The sequence below is a fragment of the Canis lupus genome, chromosome 2, assembly GCF_003254725.2.
Source record: "Canis lupus dingo isolate Sandy chromosome 2, ASM325472v2, whole genome shotgun sequence".
Lineage (NCBI taxonomy): Eukaryota > Metazoa > Chordata > Mammalia > Carnivora > Canidae > Canis > Canis lupus.
The window spans coordinates 24356087-24372395 of NC_064244.1; the positions used below are offsets into that span (position 1 = coordinate 24356087).

General features: G+C 35.1%; 1 protein-coding gene across 1 annotated transcript in view; it reads right to left on the minus strand.

Moving 5' to 3' along the window:
* CELF2 (CUGBP Elav-like family member 2) overlaps positions 1-14412 on the minus strand; it is an 815728-nt gene extending 801316 nt beyond the window's left edge. Inside the window, exon 1 of the mRNA XM_025445402.3 lies at positions 14257-14412. The gene's annotated coding sequence lies outside the window, so the exon portion shown is untranslated. The remainder of the gene's footprint in view (positions 1-14256) is intronic.
* Between the last annotated feature and the right edge of the window lie 1897 nt (positions 14413-16309).

The following is a 16309-nucleotide window of genomic DNA, read 5'->3' on the forward strand; positions in this document are numbered from 1 at the left end:
TAGCAAGCAGAAGGCTGAAGCCTCAGGGATTTGAAGTGTCAGAAGTGAGATCCTAAGGATATGCCACAGAAGCTAGATTTAGAAGGAAATTCCTAGAAGCAAAAAAAAAAAATGCAATAGAAAGGATAGCCCCAAAATATGAATAAAATCTTGGCCCAAATCCCTCATTGCTGAATTACACAGGCACAGGGAAGAAATCCAAGAGGTTAGACTAATAAAAGCATTTGGAATTCATAAAAACAGTCCAGAGATATCAGTAGCTACATGCTAAAAGAAAAGATAAATGTTGCATTTCACATTCAGGAAGATTAACTGAATATCGGAATAAAAGAGGACAACTCTCAGGACATTAAAAAATCCACTGTCACAACAATGTATTATCTTTAATGTCCAGTTTACAACCAAAAATTACTAGACATTCAAAGCTACAGAAACTTTGACCCATAAAAAGGAACAAAGACAGTCAATAGAAACTGACTTCCTACGGTCCCAGATATTGGATTTAGCAGATAAAAACTTTGAAGGAGTGATTATAAATATGCTCAAGTAAGTAAAGAAAGTATGATGCCAGTGAGAAAAAGATAAGAAAATAAAGAAATAAATCTATAGAAAAAAATACAACTAAAAAATTCAATAAACTTTAAAAATTAACTCATAGACCCAACAGTATATTGGACATAGAATAAAGTATCATTAAATTTGGAGGCTAATCAACACAAATTACTCAATTTGAAGAATAGAGGGAAAACAAAACAAAACAAAAAGCAAACAATTGTAGAGTCTAAGACGCTTATGTGAGAATATCAGCTAGGCTATTATATATGTAGCTGGAGTTACCGAGAGAGAAAGAGAGAGACAGATGACCTGGAAACATTTTTCTGAATAAAAAATAATAGAATCTTTCCAAAATTTGATGGAAATCATTAAATTCAGATACAAGTGACTTAATAAACTTCAAACAGGATTAAAATAAAGAAAAACATTATTCTTAAATAATATTCCTAAATATTCCTAAACATTCCTGAATACATTGAGTTAAACTGCTTATACCCAAAAATAACAAATAAAATCTTGAACTCAGCCAGAGAAAACATACACATTAATAATAGGTGAATAATGCTACAATTTCCTGACTCCCCTTGAGAAACTATGGAGGCCAGAAGATACTGAAATAACACAATAAAATTGCTAAAAGAAAAAAGAAGCTGTAAATAATAAATTCTATGTTTAATAAAGCTATCCTAAAAATAAAAATGAAATTAGAATATTTTCAGATAATTAAAAGTGATAAAATTTATTACCAGAACTGCATTAAAGATAATGTAAAGGAAAGTGTTCAGGTTATATAACATATTTCCTTTTCTTAATTTCTTTCTTTCTTTTTAAAAAGATTTAAAAGATTTTATTTTTTTATTTATTCGAGAAAGAGAGAGAACAAGCACAAACAAGCAAGCTCCCTGCTCAGCAGAGAGCCCGATGCAGGGCTTGATCCCAGGACCTGGGATCATGACCTGAGCCAAAGGCAGACACATAATTGACTGAGCTATCCAGGAACCCCTTCTTAATTTCTTTAAAAGAGAAATTATTGTTTAAAGAAAGAAAAAAACAAAAAACAAAAAAAACCCTTCAAACCTCCCTCTAAAACAAGCGAAACCCAATAAACAAAAACCAAAAAAAACAATTTATTGATGAATTTATAATGTATGTAAATATATTTATATAACAATAGTTCAAAAAAGAGAAGGTAAATGGAAATATACTGTTGTAATATTACAATTAACTTTAGAATATATATTTTAATTTCTAAGAAATCATGAGAAAATAATTTAGAAAAATATAACTAGAAAACCAAAACATAAGTTAAAATAAAATTTTAAAAAACATCTGATTAACACAAAAGAAGGGAAGAATGGAAAAATTAATCAAAATAAAGTTAATTTCTAGACACAAAAATACAGAAAGTATGTATGCATAATGTATAAAACACTATGTATATACATTTAGAATATATTATGATGCATGTATATTATATATTTATATGTATATACATATTATATGTGCATATAAGCCTAATAATAACACATGGATAAAAATCTAAGACAAACTAAGGGGGAGAAATAGACAAATCTAAAATCATAGATGGAGATCTACTTAAACTACTACCAGTAATTGATAAGACAAATAGACAAAAAAGAAAATAAAAGATCAGAAGGACATTACCAGACTAACTGACAATTATAGAACAGCTCACCAAATAACAGCAGAATACACATTCTTTCTAGGAACATTTCCAATTCTCACCCTGGTGAGCCATATATCAGGACATAAATTTTAAAATTTTGACATTATAGAGTAAGTTCTCAGACTAGAATGGAATTAAAATAGAAATCAGCAACAACAATATATGTAGAAAAAGTCGAATATCTAGAAATTAAGTAACACACTCTTAAAAAACCATGAGAGAATCAAGCAACCACAAAATAAAATTATTCTGAATGGAATAATATTTATCCAACTACCACCTCAGCTATATTCCACAAATTTTATTCTCTAAAATTACTTTATTATCTAAAATTTGTGGAATATAGCTGATGTGGTGGTTGGATAAATATGATAGTTTTAAATGCATACATAAGAAAAAAAAAAAGAGTAAAGTCAATATGTAAGCTTCCAGCATAGAAAGCAGAAAAATGGGCTCCCAAAAGATGTCTATGTTCTAATCCCTGAAACCTATAAATATGTGACCCTAGATGATGAGAAAAACTTTGTAGATATGATTAATAGTATAGCCTGGAGATAGGGAGATTATCCTGGAATATCTAGATGGGCCCAATTCCATCAAATGGATCTCTACAAGTAGAGAATCTTTCTCACCTGGGTTAAAGAAATAAGATGGAAGAAGGAAGGAAGGTTTGAAGTGTGAAATGGACTCAACCCCACCATTGCCACTTCAAAGATGGCAGGGGACCACAAGTCAAGAGATTACTTTCAGAGGATGAGACTGATTCTCAGCAGATATCCAACAAAGGAATGGGGATCTCAGTCTACAACTGCAAGGTACTGAATTTTGCCAAAAATGCAAAAGAGTGAGGAAATAGATAATAGATCCTCCTCCAGAGCTTCCTGAATGGAATGCGGCTCTGCAGATGCTTTTAGTTTTGGCCTAGTGAGATTTGTCAGACTTTAGATGTACAGAACTATAATGTAATAAACTTATAATGCTAAAGTTACTACATTTGTGGTAATTTGCTATAGCAGAAGTAGAAAACTAATGAACTGATTTTTAAAAAAAAACAAACAGAAAACACATACTACTAATATTAAGAAAGAGGAGATCTTACTACTGATCCTACAATACTCAGAGGATATGAGAATTTGATGAGCATTTTATGGTAATAATTATGATAACTCAGATAAAATATATAAATTTCTTAACTAACACAAATGACCAAAGCTAACATAAAAGGAAATAGAAAATTTAAATAACTCTGTATCTATGAATAAAATTGAATTTGTCATTAAAAGTCTTCCCACAAAGAAAACTCTAGACCCAGACAGCTTATTGATAAGTTCTATCAAACATCTAGGGAAGAAAAAAAAAATCCTAATCCTACACAAAATGTTTCAGAAAATAAAGAAAGAAGGTGTATTTTCCAACATATCTTACAAGATTAATCCTACTCTGAGAGAATACCAGACAAATACATTCCAAGAGAAGAAAGGTGCCAACCAGTACCTTAATGAACAGAGACACAAAAATCCTTAATAAAAATATTAGCAAATAGGGACGCCTGGGTGGCTCAGCAGTTGAGCATCTGCCTTTGGCCTAGGGCGTGAACCTGGAGACCCAGGATCGAGTCCCACATCGGGCTCCCTGCATGGAGTCTGCTCTGCTTCTCCCTCTGCCTGTGTCTCTGCCTGTGTCTCTGCCTCTCTCTCTCTCTGTCTCTCTCTGTCTTTCATGAATGAATAAATAAAATATTAAAAAAATATTAGCAAATCATGAGCACCTAGTGGCTGAGATGGTTAGGCTTCTGCCTTCAGCTCAGGTCATAATCTTGGGGTCCTGGGATTGTCAGGCTCCCTGCTTAGTGGGAAGTCTGATTCTCTCTCTCTCCCTCTGCCCCCCATCCTCTCACCCCCAGGTTCTGATTGTGCTCTTTCTAAACAAACAAACAAACAAACAAACAAATAAAATCTTTACAAAAAATATTAGCAAATCAATTCCTTGGTATATAAAAAGACAATATACTTTCATTATTAAGACACTTGGCAAACAATGAATAGAAGACTTCCTTTTGTGGTAAAGGGTCCACACGAAACACTTTCTATGGATATCATATTCTGTGGTGAAAGACAATGTTTCCCCCTAAGTTTGAGAACAAGGAAAGGACATTTATTCTCACTATTTATATTCAGTGTTTACTGGAAATCCTAACGATTTCAGGCAGTTAAAAGGGAAAAAGGAAAAATAGGGAAGGATGAAATGTTTTGATCAAAAGTAGATGTTGTATTTGGAAAATCCTAAGAAATACATATGCACAAAATACCCACTAGAATAAGTAAACGTGTCAGGCTAGCAGTATAGGAAGTCAGTATACAAAAAACAGAAGTCTTTATATATAACAGCAACAAAAGTTGCAAACTGAAATTAAAAAATACTATTCTACTTCAATAACATCCAAAAACATTGTGTACTTAATTTATAAATTTAACAAAAATTGTAAAATACTTGTTTACTCAAAACTACAATTCATCACTGAAACTAAAGAATAACTAAATAAATGTTTATGGATGGAAGACTCAAAGTAGTTAAAATGTCAGTTCTACAAATTGAACTATATATTAAATACAACTCTAATAAAAATTTCAGGAGGCTTTTTGAGGGAAAAATTTATAAGCTAATTCTAAATTTATATAAAAATGAAAACAACTTGGAATAGCCAAAGGAATATGGAAAAAGAAAAAACAAAGTTGGAGAACCTATACTACCTGTTTTCAAGATTTACTACAAAGCTAGAGCAATTTCTACAGTAGTAGGATTAGTGAAAACATAGATTATATCCCTCAACAGGGACTCTAGAAGACAACATGTATATGGTTGATTGAATTTTGGCAGATGATTCAAGATAATTAAATGGGAGAGTTTTTCAATAATGATACTGGAGTATTTGGATATCCATATAAAAACCTGAACCTTGATTTTACATCGTATCAAAGATAAAAATTAAAATGGATCATAGATCTACACGTGAAAATTAACATTATAAAACTTATAGGGAAAAACAAAAAAAAATCTGTTGCCTTCTATAGATGAAGATGTCTTAGAACTCAAAAAGTATGAACTATGGAGGAAAAAATTCATATATCAGTTATATGGTATGTTTTCGATTAATCCAAATTTAAAAAAAGTTATTCCTTGAAAGATACAATTTTTAAAAAATAGAAAAAAAATCATATGCTGGGAGGAAATATTTTCCATATAGATATTTGAAAACAAAGTCTCTCCAAAATCTGAAAAGAACTTCTACAACTAAATTTTAAGAGAAGAGAGATGGACAAGAGATTTGAACAGACACTACACAATAGACCAATGAGCATATAAAAAGATGTTCAACATCCTTACTTCTTAGGGGATGCTGATTAAACCCACAGTAAGGTACCACCATATACCTGGTAGAAGGACTAAAATTGAAGAGTCGGCACTATCAACCATTGGCAAAGATGTCTAGCAACTAGAACTCTCGTATATTACAGGTGAAAGTAAAAAAAAAAATTTACAATACTTTGGGAAACTGCTTGGTTTTCCTTATAAAGTTAAACATACACCTATCATAAGACCAAGCATTTTCATCTTTAGCTATTTACCTGAGAGAAAAGAACTCCTATGGCCATATAAAGACCTGTACGTGAATGTTCATACAGCTGTGTTCATAACAGCTGCAAAATGGAAATTACCCAAATGTCCATCAACAGGTGAATGGATAAACAAAATGTGGTATAGTCATACAATGGAATGCCCTTCAGCAATAAAAAAACCCTAGTCATGCACATAATAATATGTATAAATCTCAAAGGCATTATGCTGAATGAAATGAGCCAGACACAAAAGAGTACACACTGTATGGTGCCATTTACATAAAATTTTATAAAATGTAAATTAATGTGTAGTGATAGAAAGCAGATCAGTGGTAGCCTACCTAAAGGCTAGGTGTGGAGAATAGGATTGACTACAAATGGACTTAAGGACATTTTTGTATGAATGGAAATGTTCTGCACTATCTTGATTGCTGTGCTGGTTTCACAGGTGTACACGTTGGTGAAAACTCTTCAAATTGTACACTTAACACGGGTTCAACTTATTTTATGTAAATTACATATCAATTTAGTTGATTAAAATACTATCAAGTATCTGTCAAAATAAGGGTGGAATTTTTGGAATTTATCCCCAAACCCTCAATTAAATAGGGGTCAGCTGTATAATAAATAAGCCTAGTATAATAGAAATACTCAGAAAATAGTACATCTTCAGAGCATGTCCTTCTTCCCAGGAGAGCATGCCGTTACATCTTTATCATAACAACCTTTAAGAAGGTGAATATTCAGAGAGCATTATCTCCCTATAATATCATCCCTAGAATAAAGGGCTGTTTTAATATGCAAGCATGGTGGATTTCAACATGAACAGAAGAGCTTGTTCTGTCCATTTCTCTGTGGCCTGCTGACATCACCCTGTAACCAGTAGATTCTGAGGGATGCTATTTGTACTTCTCGAGTGCTACTTTAAAGAGCACACAGAAAATTTCAGACTCTATGATGTGGATGTAAAAACAACTGTAGTAAAATGTTTCCCGATTCCCTTGAACTTTGCTTTCCTTTGGACGATCATCAATCATTAGATCAGCTCATTATTACTCAGGTTAACTACAGTTCCCTAAATTCTTCTAGAGATCCCAGCAGTTACTGTGTAAGAAAGAACTACCTTATTTTAGATGATCCAGCCCACATTCCAATAGATTCTGCACATAATCAGAACACCAGAAAACTCTCTACTACCCCTACTTGCTGTCTAACCTACTGGTTGTGTCTCATCATCTCCAATTATGCCTTACGTGTCCACTTCTTTTGGTGTCTTTGTCTGAGTCCTTTAAATGATGCCTATTTGGATATTTGGATATTCTATTGTAGTTTTTGGCTCTCTCTCTCTCTGTTTCCATATCTATATTTCTGAGCCTCCCTGATTCCATTCCCCACATTTTTGAGCCAGTCTCTTCTACTTCTGTACTCAGACAAAGCTTCTGGACCCTACCCCAGAACATAGACCTCAGTCTACTGATTTGGATGACAGTGACACCCAATATTCATTAACAAGTACTTAATGAGCACCTGCTATGTGCTAGGTGTATCTGGATGCTTGGGATTCAGCAGTGAACAAAACAGACCAAAATGCACTTGTGAAACATCTATTTTAATGGAGAGAGTTCAACAATAAACAATAAACATACATAATGCTTTTTGAAATTGTGTCATTTGCTCAATTCATTGTAACTGTTTACTAAGTATTGGCTATGTTGAGATCTGTGGGAAATTGAAAAGTGAAAAAGCCATATCTTGGTCATCTAGGAACTTACAATGTAGTTGAAGTTGTAACTGATACACTAAAAAGTGTAATTTGATTAATCAGCCTGTGGCAAACTTAGCATAGTGTGAAGCTCTCAGAATCAAAAAAAAGAGGGTTAGAGTGGATTGTACTTATAAAAAGAGTGGTCAGAGAAGGCGATACTTGGGGAAAACATGAAGGAAGTGAGCAAGCAATGGATTTGGAGCTCAAGAAGAAGAATGATCCAAGCTTAGAGAAGATCAGGTGCAAAGATCCTGAGATGGGAGCAGACCTGCTGGTGTGCTCTATGTGTATATAAGTATACGAATGTGCCTAGAATATTAGGGTAACAGGAGTAAGGAGCGAGAGTCAAGGTTTGGTAATCCTTGTTGACCTGGACAGCTCCCTTTTATGTCATTGCCTCATGGTGACTATTAATATTATCACCTGTCATTCTCAAAAGTGTCCAGGTTTATTTTATTTATTTTATTTTAAATATTTTATTTATTTATTCATGAGAGACACAGAGAGGGAGAGAGGGAGAGGCAGAGACACAGGCAGAGGAAGAAGCAGGCTCCATACAGGGAGCCCAACGTGGGACTCAATCCCGGGACTCCAGGATCACACCGTGGGCTGAAGGCAGGCGCTAAACCGCTGAGCCACCCAGGGATCCTGTGTCCAGATTTATTTATTTTTATTTATTTTTTTTAATTTTTATTTATTTATGATAGTCTCACAGAGAGAGAGAGAGAGGCAGAGACACAGGCAGAGGGAGAAGCAGGCTCCATGCACCGGGAGCCCGACGTGGGATTCGATCCTGGGTCTCCAGGATCGCGCCCCGGGCCAAAGGCAGGCGCCAAACCGCTGCGCCACCCAGGGATCCCCCTGTGTCCAGATTTAAATGAAAAATTGTACACTCCACCTATTTAGTCAAATTTGCAATGCATGAATATGACAGAAAAATTCAAAAGGTACAAAAGAGTATACAGTAAATGCAAGCCTTCCTCTCATCCCTGTGCCCCAGGCTTCCAGTTTCCATTCTCAGAAACTACTGTTACCAGTTTTGAAGGCATCTTTATAGCAGTGTTATGAGCAGAGGAGTAACACCCTCTGCCTTCCTTTTTTTTTGCCTTACATTTCTAATGGAACTCTTGGGCTATGCATGAAGAAGAGACTGCAGTAGAAGCACGGGGCCAGTTAGGAAGTTATCACAAAAATCCAGGTAAGCAAAGAACTTCCTTAACTCAATTACCCAAAGATGTGAGAAAATAGAATTATGTGTTGTTGTTGTTTTTTAACTTTATAAAGAGTTTCCATCTGTATCTTTGGCTTAGAACAGCTTTCTCTGAGCCCATCAATCTCAACTAGTCTCCCCCATAGTTTCTATCAGAGCACTTGAACTTTTCCTTCACAGCATTTAACACAACTTGTAATGATACACTTTGTGTTCCTTTATTTAAAAATGTCTTACATTTTTAGCCTTTTTTACAGTTTCTTTTATTGAAGTATAGGTGACATACAATGTTACATTAGTTTTAGGTGCGAAGCATAGTGATTGGACAACTCTATGCGTTATGCTATGCTCTCTGTGAGTGTAGTAGCCATCATCTCTTACCATACAGTGCTAGTACAATACCATTGGCTATATTCCTTGTGGTGTACCTTTCATCCCTGTAATGTATATATTCCATAAGTGGAAGATTATGTCCCCACTCCCCTTCACCCATTTTGCCCATCCCCCACCCCATCCCATCCAGAAACCACCAGTTTATTCTATGTGTTAATGGGTCTCTTTCTGCTTTGTTTTGTTTTTTTCAATTCCACATGTAAGTGAAATCATATGGTATTTGTTGTTCTCTGTCTAACTTAATTTCACTTAGTATAATACCCTCAAGGTCTATCCATACATTTTTCCAAAGAAGACATAGAGATGGCCAATAGACACATGAAAAGATGCTCAATATCAGTAATCATCAGGGAAGTGCAAATCAAAACCACAAGGAGATATCACCTTACCCCGGTCAGAATGGCTAGTATAAAAAAAAAAATAACAAGTGTGGGTAAGGATATGAAGAAAAAGGAACCTTCTGCACTGTTGGTGGGAATGTAGATTGGTGCAGCCACTGTGGAAAGCAGTATGGAGTTTCCTCAAAAAATTAAAAAAGAGAACCACCATGAGATCTGGTAATTCCGCTATTGGGCATTAACTCAAAGACAATGAACACATTAATTTCAAAAATACATGCACCCCTATTTTTATTGCAGCATTATTTACAATAGCCAAGAAATGGAAGCAGTCCAGGTGTCCCTTTATCTAAAAATAGATAAAAATGCTGTGGTGTACATATATAATGGGGTATTACTCAGCCACAAAAAAGAACAAGATCTTGCCATTTACAACAGTTTAGGCATTTAGAGGAGAGGAACCATATCCATTTCTTTTGTCAGGTAGTCTAGGCCTTTTATAAAATAGACACAAAAACAAATTTTGAATGAATGAATAAATGGATTAATGAAGAAATCACAAGTCTTCTCTTGCTACTCCTCCTACAAAGATAATCTAAGAACGGCTAACCTTATCTCTACCTCTGTCCATCCACTTGAGTTTCTAAATGATTAACATTTGGATCAGAATAAAAGAGCAAAAAATAAGCTAGTTTCTCTATTTCTATTGCATGTATGTCTCTATCTTCATTCTTATAAAAACAGCAGAAAACCAGGGAGGCAGGAAGAAAGCATAAGGGTTATAAGATATAGTATAAATCAGCATTTATGTATTTACTGAGGAAATATAAGTATATTATTTTGACAGTTTGACAGTATGAGTAATAGGCAGTAGAGAATATTCTAATTTTACACTTATATTTTATATTACTAACATATAGGTTATAAAGTGACATTTTTGAATCATTTCATTACTCTAAAGTGTTAGGGATAGGTATACACAAGAATGTTTTTACGTGTTTAAGAATGCATTGCCATACATTTTAGTCTCGAGGAGAGAGATGTTCTCTTTATTCTCTTGGGTCACATGTGGAAACATCTCAACAGATAGTAGAACAGCATATAGTAGAACAGCATTCTTTATATACACTTACTGTTCTGGTGCAATGATTCTCTTGAGTCCTGAGGGTATTACTACATCAGTGAAGTGAGAAGAGGGTATGGAATCAAGGGATTGGCCAACCCACACATTGCTTCGGCGCAAATGCACAGGCTATGACATAGAGTTTATTAACTAATTAGCCTCTTGTATTTCGTTTAAACCGCTTGACCCCAGTGCCTGCCCAAACTGACATTCCCCTTCCTCTTTTTCAGAGGGAGAAGCAGGCTCCATGCACCGGGAGCCCGAGGTGGGATTTGATCCCGGGTCTCCAGGATCGCGCCCTGGGCCAAAGGCAGGCGCTAAACCACTGCGCCACCCAGGGATCCCCTCCCCTTCCTCTTCTTTGGAAGTTACTCATCTTCAGTTAGGCAGAATAAGAACAACAACAACAACAACAACAACAATTTGGCTATTTGATGGGGCCATTTCCTCTTTGCAAAGATGAGGAGACAGAGGCCCAAGAAGATTAATTAACAAAGTCATTGGTAATTAAGGACTAGGATTGATATTTCCTGTTATCCAGCTTGGTATTTCTTGCTTATTATTATAGTGAAAAAATACAATATGACAACTGTATCAGTAATAACAATGACTTTTTTTAAACCAGAAGGAAGAGAAAACACACACATGGCTATAGAAATATTACTGAAGCAAACATGAGGACTGAAGAATATGCCAGTTCCAAGAGGTCAGAAACAAGACACCATATTTTTTTTTTTTTTTTTTGATTCTGAGAGCTTCACACTATGCTAAGTTTGCCACAGGCTGATTAATCAAATTACACTTTTTAGTGTATCGGTTACAATTTCAACTACATTTTAAGTTCCTAGGTGACCAAGATATGGCTTTTTCACTTTTCAATTTCCCACAGATCTCAACATAGCCGATACTTAGTAAACAGTTACAATGAATTGAGCAAATGACACAATTTCAAAAAGCATTATGTATATTTTTACATTGCCTTTGTGCTTCCATTCTAGCATCATATATAATTTTGTCTGTTTGTATGTCTATGTGTAAAATAACAATTCTCATTCTCTCGATGAGGTATTTTCTACTTCACTATCTATGCAATTATAAGGTGAAAACTATTCCAAACGCCACAAGAGCTGAATGGCAAGTGTAGAACTACTGTTAAAGAATTTTGCTCTTGAAATTGTAATGTCATAGCACTTCAGCAAGGGAAGAAGAAAAGCCATTCTGATATTATGCATGCTTAGGTATTGGGATGTGGGGTTATTACTGGTTCTTTTTCTATTGAAAAAATGGATAGGGTAAAATCTAAAGTAATTTCAGTGTTATTCAATATTTTATTAATGGGGGGAAGCATCATTTTAACTGCAGCCATCTATAGAATTTGGACTGATTACTAGTTCAAATGACAGAGTCCTACAGTGAAACCCATAATTTTACATTACGTTCTGCAAGAGATGATAGCAGTTCTTCACATATAATGGTATTGCTACCCAGAATCTTGTTAACACTCATAGTCTGAGAGGTTGTGCTTATCTTCTCTCTCATTATTATTTTGAATCAGAAAGAAATGTTTTTCAGAAGTCTACTGGCCTTTTTCCTTTATATATGGGACTTTGGTCAATTAGACATTTTCATAGACTAGACACCGTGGGTAACAAATTTAATAATTTAGGTAGAAGGGTAAAATTACAAAGAAGTGAATCTTTAAAAAAAAAAAAATTAAGAAATGCCCTTACTGTGGTTTGACTTGTATTTAGCTCTTTGTAGCTATTTCTAGTCACTGATTCTATGGAAAGTACTTTCAGTTTAGTTGCTTGTTACTGGGCAACAATTTATTCCAATTATAACTGAAATGTTCCTAATAGACAGTTACTGGCGGATAAAAACAGATTTTAAAAATGAACTATTAAATCCATAGTATTTTCTCTTGATGCAAGAGGCAGAAATTATTCTAACAATTGACATTTTCTAATGTTCCCAGGTCTTTCTAGACATTTCAAGTGATTTGGGGGGCATTGGTGAGGACCCAAGGGGCGGCATGGTTCAGAGCTGTTAAATGTAGAAATGACACAATTAGATAGAATAGCTACTGAGACTGGGGACCAAATGTTAGCAGCGTATGGAATGCCACATTCTCTATCAGATGCAAATGGCATGCAATCTTCAAACTTTCATAGGAGAGTTTTTCTTTAGAAAAAGGTCTTAATGGACATTTGCTAACTACATTCTCTTCCTGACAATCACCCTATTATTTTTTTACTTACCTATTAAAAAAAAAAAAAGAAAAAAAAACACAGCTAACAAATGACAATGGAGGATAAGCAGAGCATATCCCTTGATACTTTATATGTATTTTTTAAGGCAAGAAAAGAGAAAACAAAATCTTTGTTCCTAAGTTTCTCAACCCAAATCCAACCAGACTCACTGACAAGCCTAAACCTTTCCATGTATATTCCAGCCTCTGAGGCTAGAATCTGTATAAGCTCAAATGAAGTTTGCCACATGGATATATTTTCAAATGAGACGTGTGGTGTGCAAGAAAGATTTCTTTGTTTTCTTTCTTCTTTATAATATTAAAATGCAGTAAAAAATGGACTGACCATAGTCGCCAATTGACATAAAATTACACGCATGGAAGGAAAAGAAGTACATCAGTTGTAGATTTAACCTTAGGAACTTTATCTCATAATCAACAGTTTTGTGTTTTGAAATGTGTCTTAAATGACCTGATCAGTTCTAATGGTAGTAAGAAGAGACGGTTGCTGAGAATTTATTCCACTTAGCTCCAGTTTCTCCCCGTAACAGAATAACAGGCAAGAACAATTGCAGCACCAGTCCCAGGCACAGGATCAACAAATACTTGTTGAATTTAATTGGGTTGAATTAAAATTTGTGCTTTTAAAGAATAAAGTTGGCATCTCTAGTCCAAGGTCCCCAAATCATCTAGGCTCTCCACAGTTGACTGTCTAATGAACTCCAGACTAGTTATAGATCAAAGGGATTAAAATAACTTTACTCAGCACTCACTTTACTCTGTTTCATTATCTGAACTAGGGAAGTCTAGGATAATTACAGTGCTACCTAAAAAAAAAAAAAAAAAGTTTCATCATCATACTTCCTGTTTGGTGAGTAAACAACAGAACAGTTATGGTCTGTAACGGACCTATTAAAACCCTAACATCCCTGCAAGCGAGTAAGTTGGAGAACTCCAGAATGCTCCCTGACAGGACACTGAAACACCAACCCTGAACGATCAACAACTCATTGCCATAGTGCGACAATCTTAACCCTGTTGCAACTGGGTGACCAGTCAATTTGCAGGGAGAAGCATCATCAGAGCACATAGGAATGCTGTTATTACCCATTATAAGTATGACGCGAAGGTCACATATCAGGCAATTACACCTTTTCATTACATGCTAACCCCTCACGGCAGGGAAGCCACGCTTATGACTGCATTAGACAGACAAAGCCTTCAGCTCTTAAAAAAAAAAAAAAAAAAAAGAAAAGCCAAAAAGGGGGGGGGGCAAAAAAAAAAAGAGAAAAGATAAAAAAATTAAATTCGTTTTCTTACCAGCACGTTGCAGCATCAACTCGCTCACAGGAATGTTGCCTTTACAGGTTTCTCTTTTAATTATCCTGGAAGCAGGGAGACAAAAAAAAAAAAAAAAAGGCAAAGAAGAAGAAGCAGGGTGGTTAAATTAGCGTGCTGGAATCTTTTCAGTTTGTCGCAGAGTAGAAAAATAAAAAAGGGGGGGAAAAAGGCTCAGTAATTTAAATTTGCTCTCAGTTCAGGCTGCATCGTTGGGTCCCGCCCCTTCTTCCCGCTGGGTTCCACTACCTGCAAGGCTGGAATTGACAGCTACTGTGCAAACAAAAAAGGCAACAAGCATGCTGGTACCGTTCTCACTGCTGTTTGGGTCTCACTTGTCCTGACAACTAAAAATCATCGGTGGAAAGGTATCCTACATTTTCTATCTGAAGCATTTGCATGTAATTCCCTTCCATTTTAATGATACACCATAGCTCATGATGATGGAGTTTGATTCCTGTTTTTATTCCCCCCTCTTTCATTTTTTTCCTAAATATGCATAATAATTCCAGTTACTATTATTATTTATATTTTTACTCTTATCATTGTTCAGAACCATCCTTTGGCATTCTTTCTGCCCTCTCCTCTCCAAGACACGTTCTCTCCTGTCTTTCCCTTTTACTCCTAACCATTGACATTTCTAGGGATGATAGAAATACCCAGATTATCAGAGTTTCCACTTCTTAGGCGATTCTTTTTTTTTTTTTTTTTTTTTGAGCATTTAGTATTGAGAATAACTCAAGGGACAGAAGGGCCTAGGAAGAACCAGAAACTTCTAAAAAGGATGCAATGTTAATAAAAAAGTCTCCACAACCAAATCCAAAAAGTTCATTTTCATATTTATGAAAGGGGCAGATAGCTACAAATCATACAGAGAGATGTGCTATACATTGCAAATTTAACATAAAGCATCCCCTATGGAAAACCACTTTAATTTTAGCAACAAAAATAAAATGGCTACTTAATGTGTAGCATGTCTTGTCAGTTTGTAGCAGAGAAATTATGAAAGGTAATAAAGCCTATCCTTCTTCTGTCAGAATGTAAATAGCTTATTGAAAATTTACAAGGTTTTTTGTTGTTGTTTGCTCAACTTGCTTTCCAGATGACGCTGCTATAGCCTATTTTGGTATGGAAGCTACCTGCATGTACTGTGGATTATCTAGAAGTTTGCCTCTTAATCTGAAGCACTGCTTCTATAATGGTATATAGCATTGGATCTCCTATTAAAATATGAATTTTCTTAGATAGGCCTACTACTCTAACATAAGAGTACCAAGCTGATTGGCGTGTCATGTCACATAGTCAGGGTGGGCGGTTAAGGAGTAAATGATAAAATGCACATGGTTCTTTGCTAGTGGTTGCAAACATGAAGGAAAGTTGTTTGTATATAGGAGAGTTATTCATATATGACAGCATTTAGTTTATTTTTGCTTGTTGGTTTTTGTATTTTTTAAAACATTTTTCCCTTATCCCTACCTCAAGCCTTTTAAATACATTTCACTATTTCTGCACAATAGTGAGATTTTCAAAAGAGAAATGATCAGCAATATAACTTAAATAAACATGATTTAGCTTTCTTTCTTCATAAAAATCTAGCTGAATACCAGATATTCATACTGCCATTTGAAGTTTCATTATAAAGGCAAACCAATCAAAAATGGGAAAAGCCAAGGAAGCAGAGAGAAAAGCTATATATTTGCCTTGCATTATAAAGGCCAAATATAAGAACGGCTGGGTGGCTCAGCAGTTGAGCATCTACCTTCGGCTCAGGGCGTGATCCCAGATCAAGGGACCGAGTCCTGCATAGGGGCCCCCTGTGGGGAGCCTGCTTCTCCCTCTGCCTATGTCTCTGCCTATGTCTCTGCCTCTCTCTCTATGTGTCTCATGAATAAATAATTAAAATCTTTTAAAAAATAAAAGGAAATATAATAGATTATGTTCGTCAGGATTATTTTTTTGTCAGCAATGAATGCCTTCACCGGATTCCCATGAACAACTATAGCGTAGAAAAATAAGGCAAGTCAAGTACTCAAGA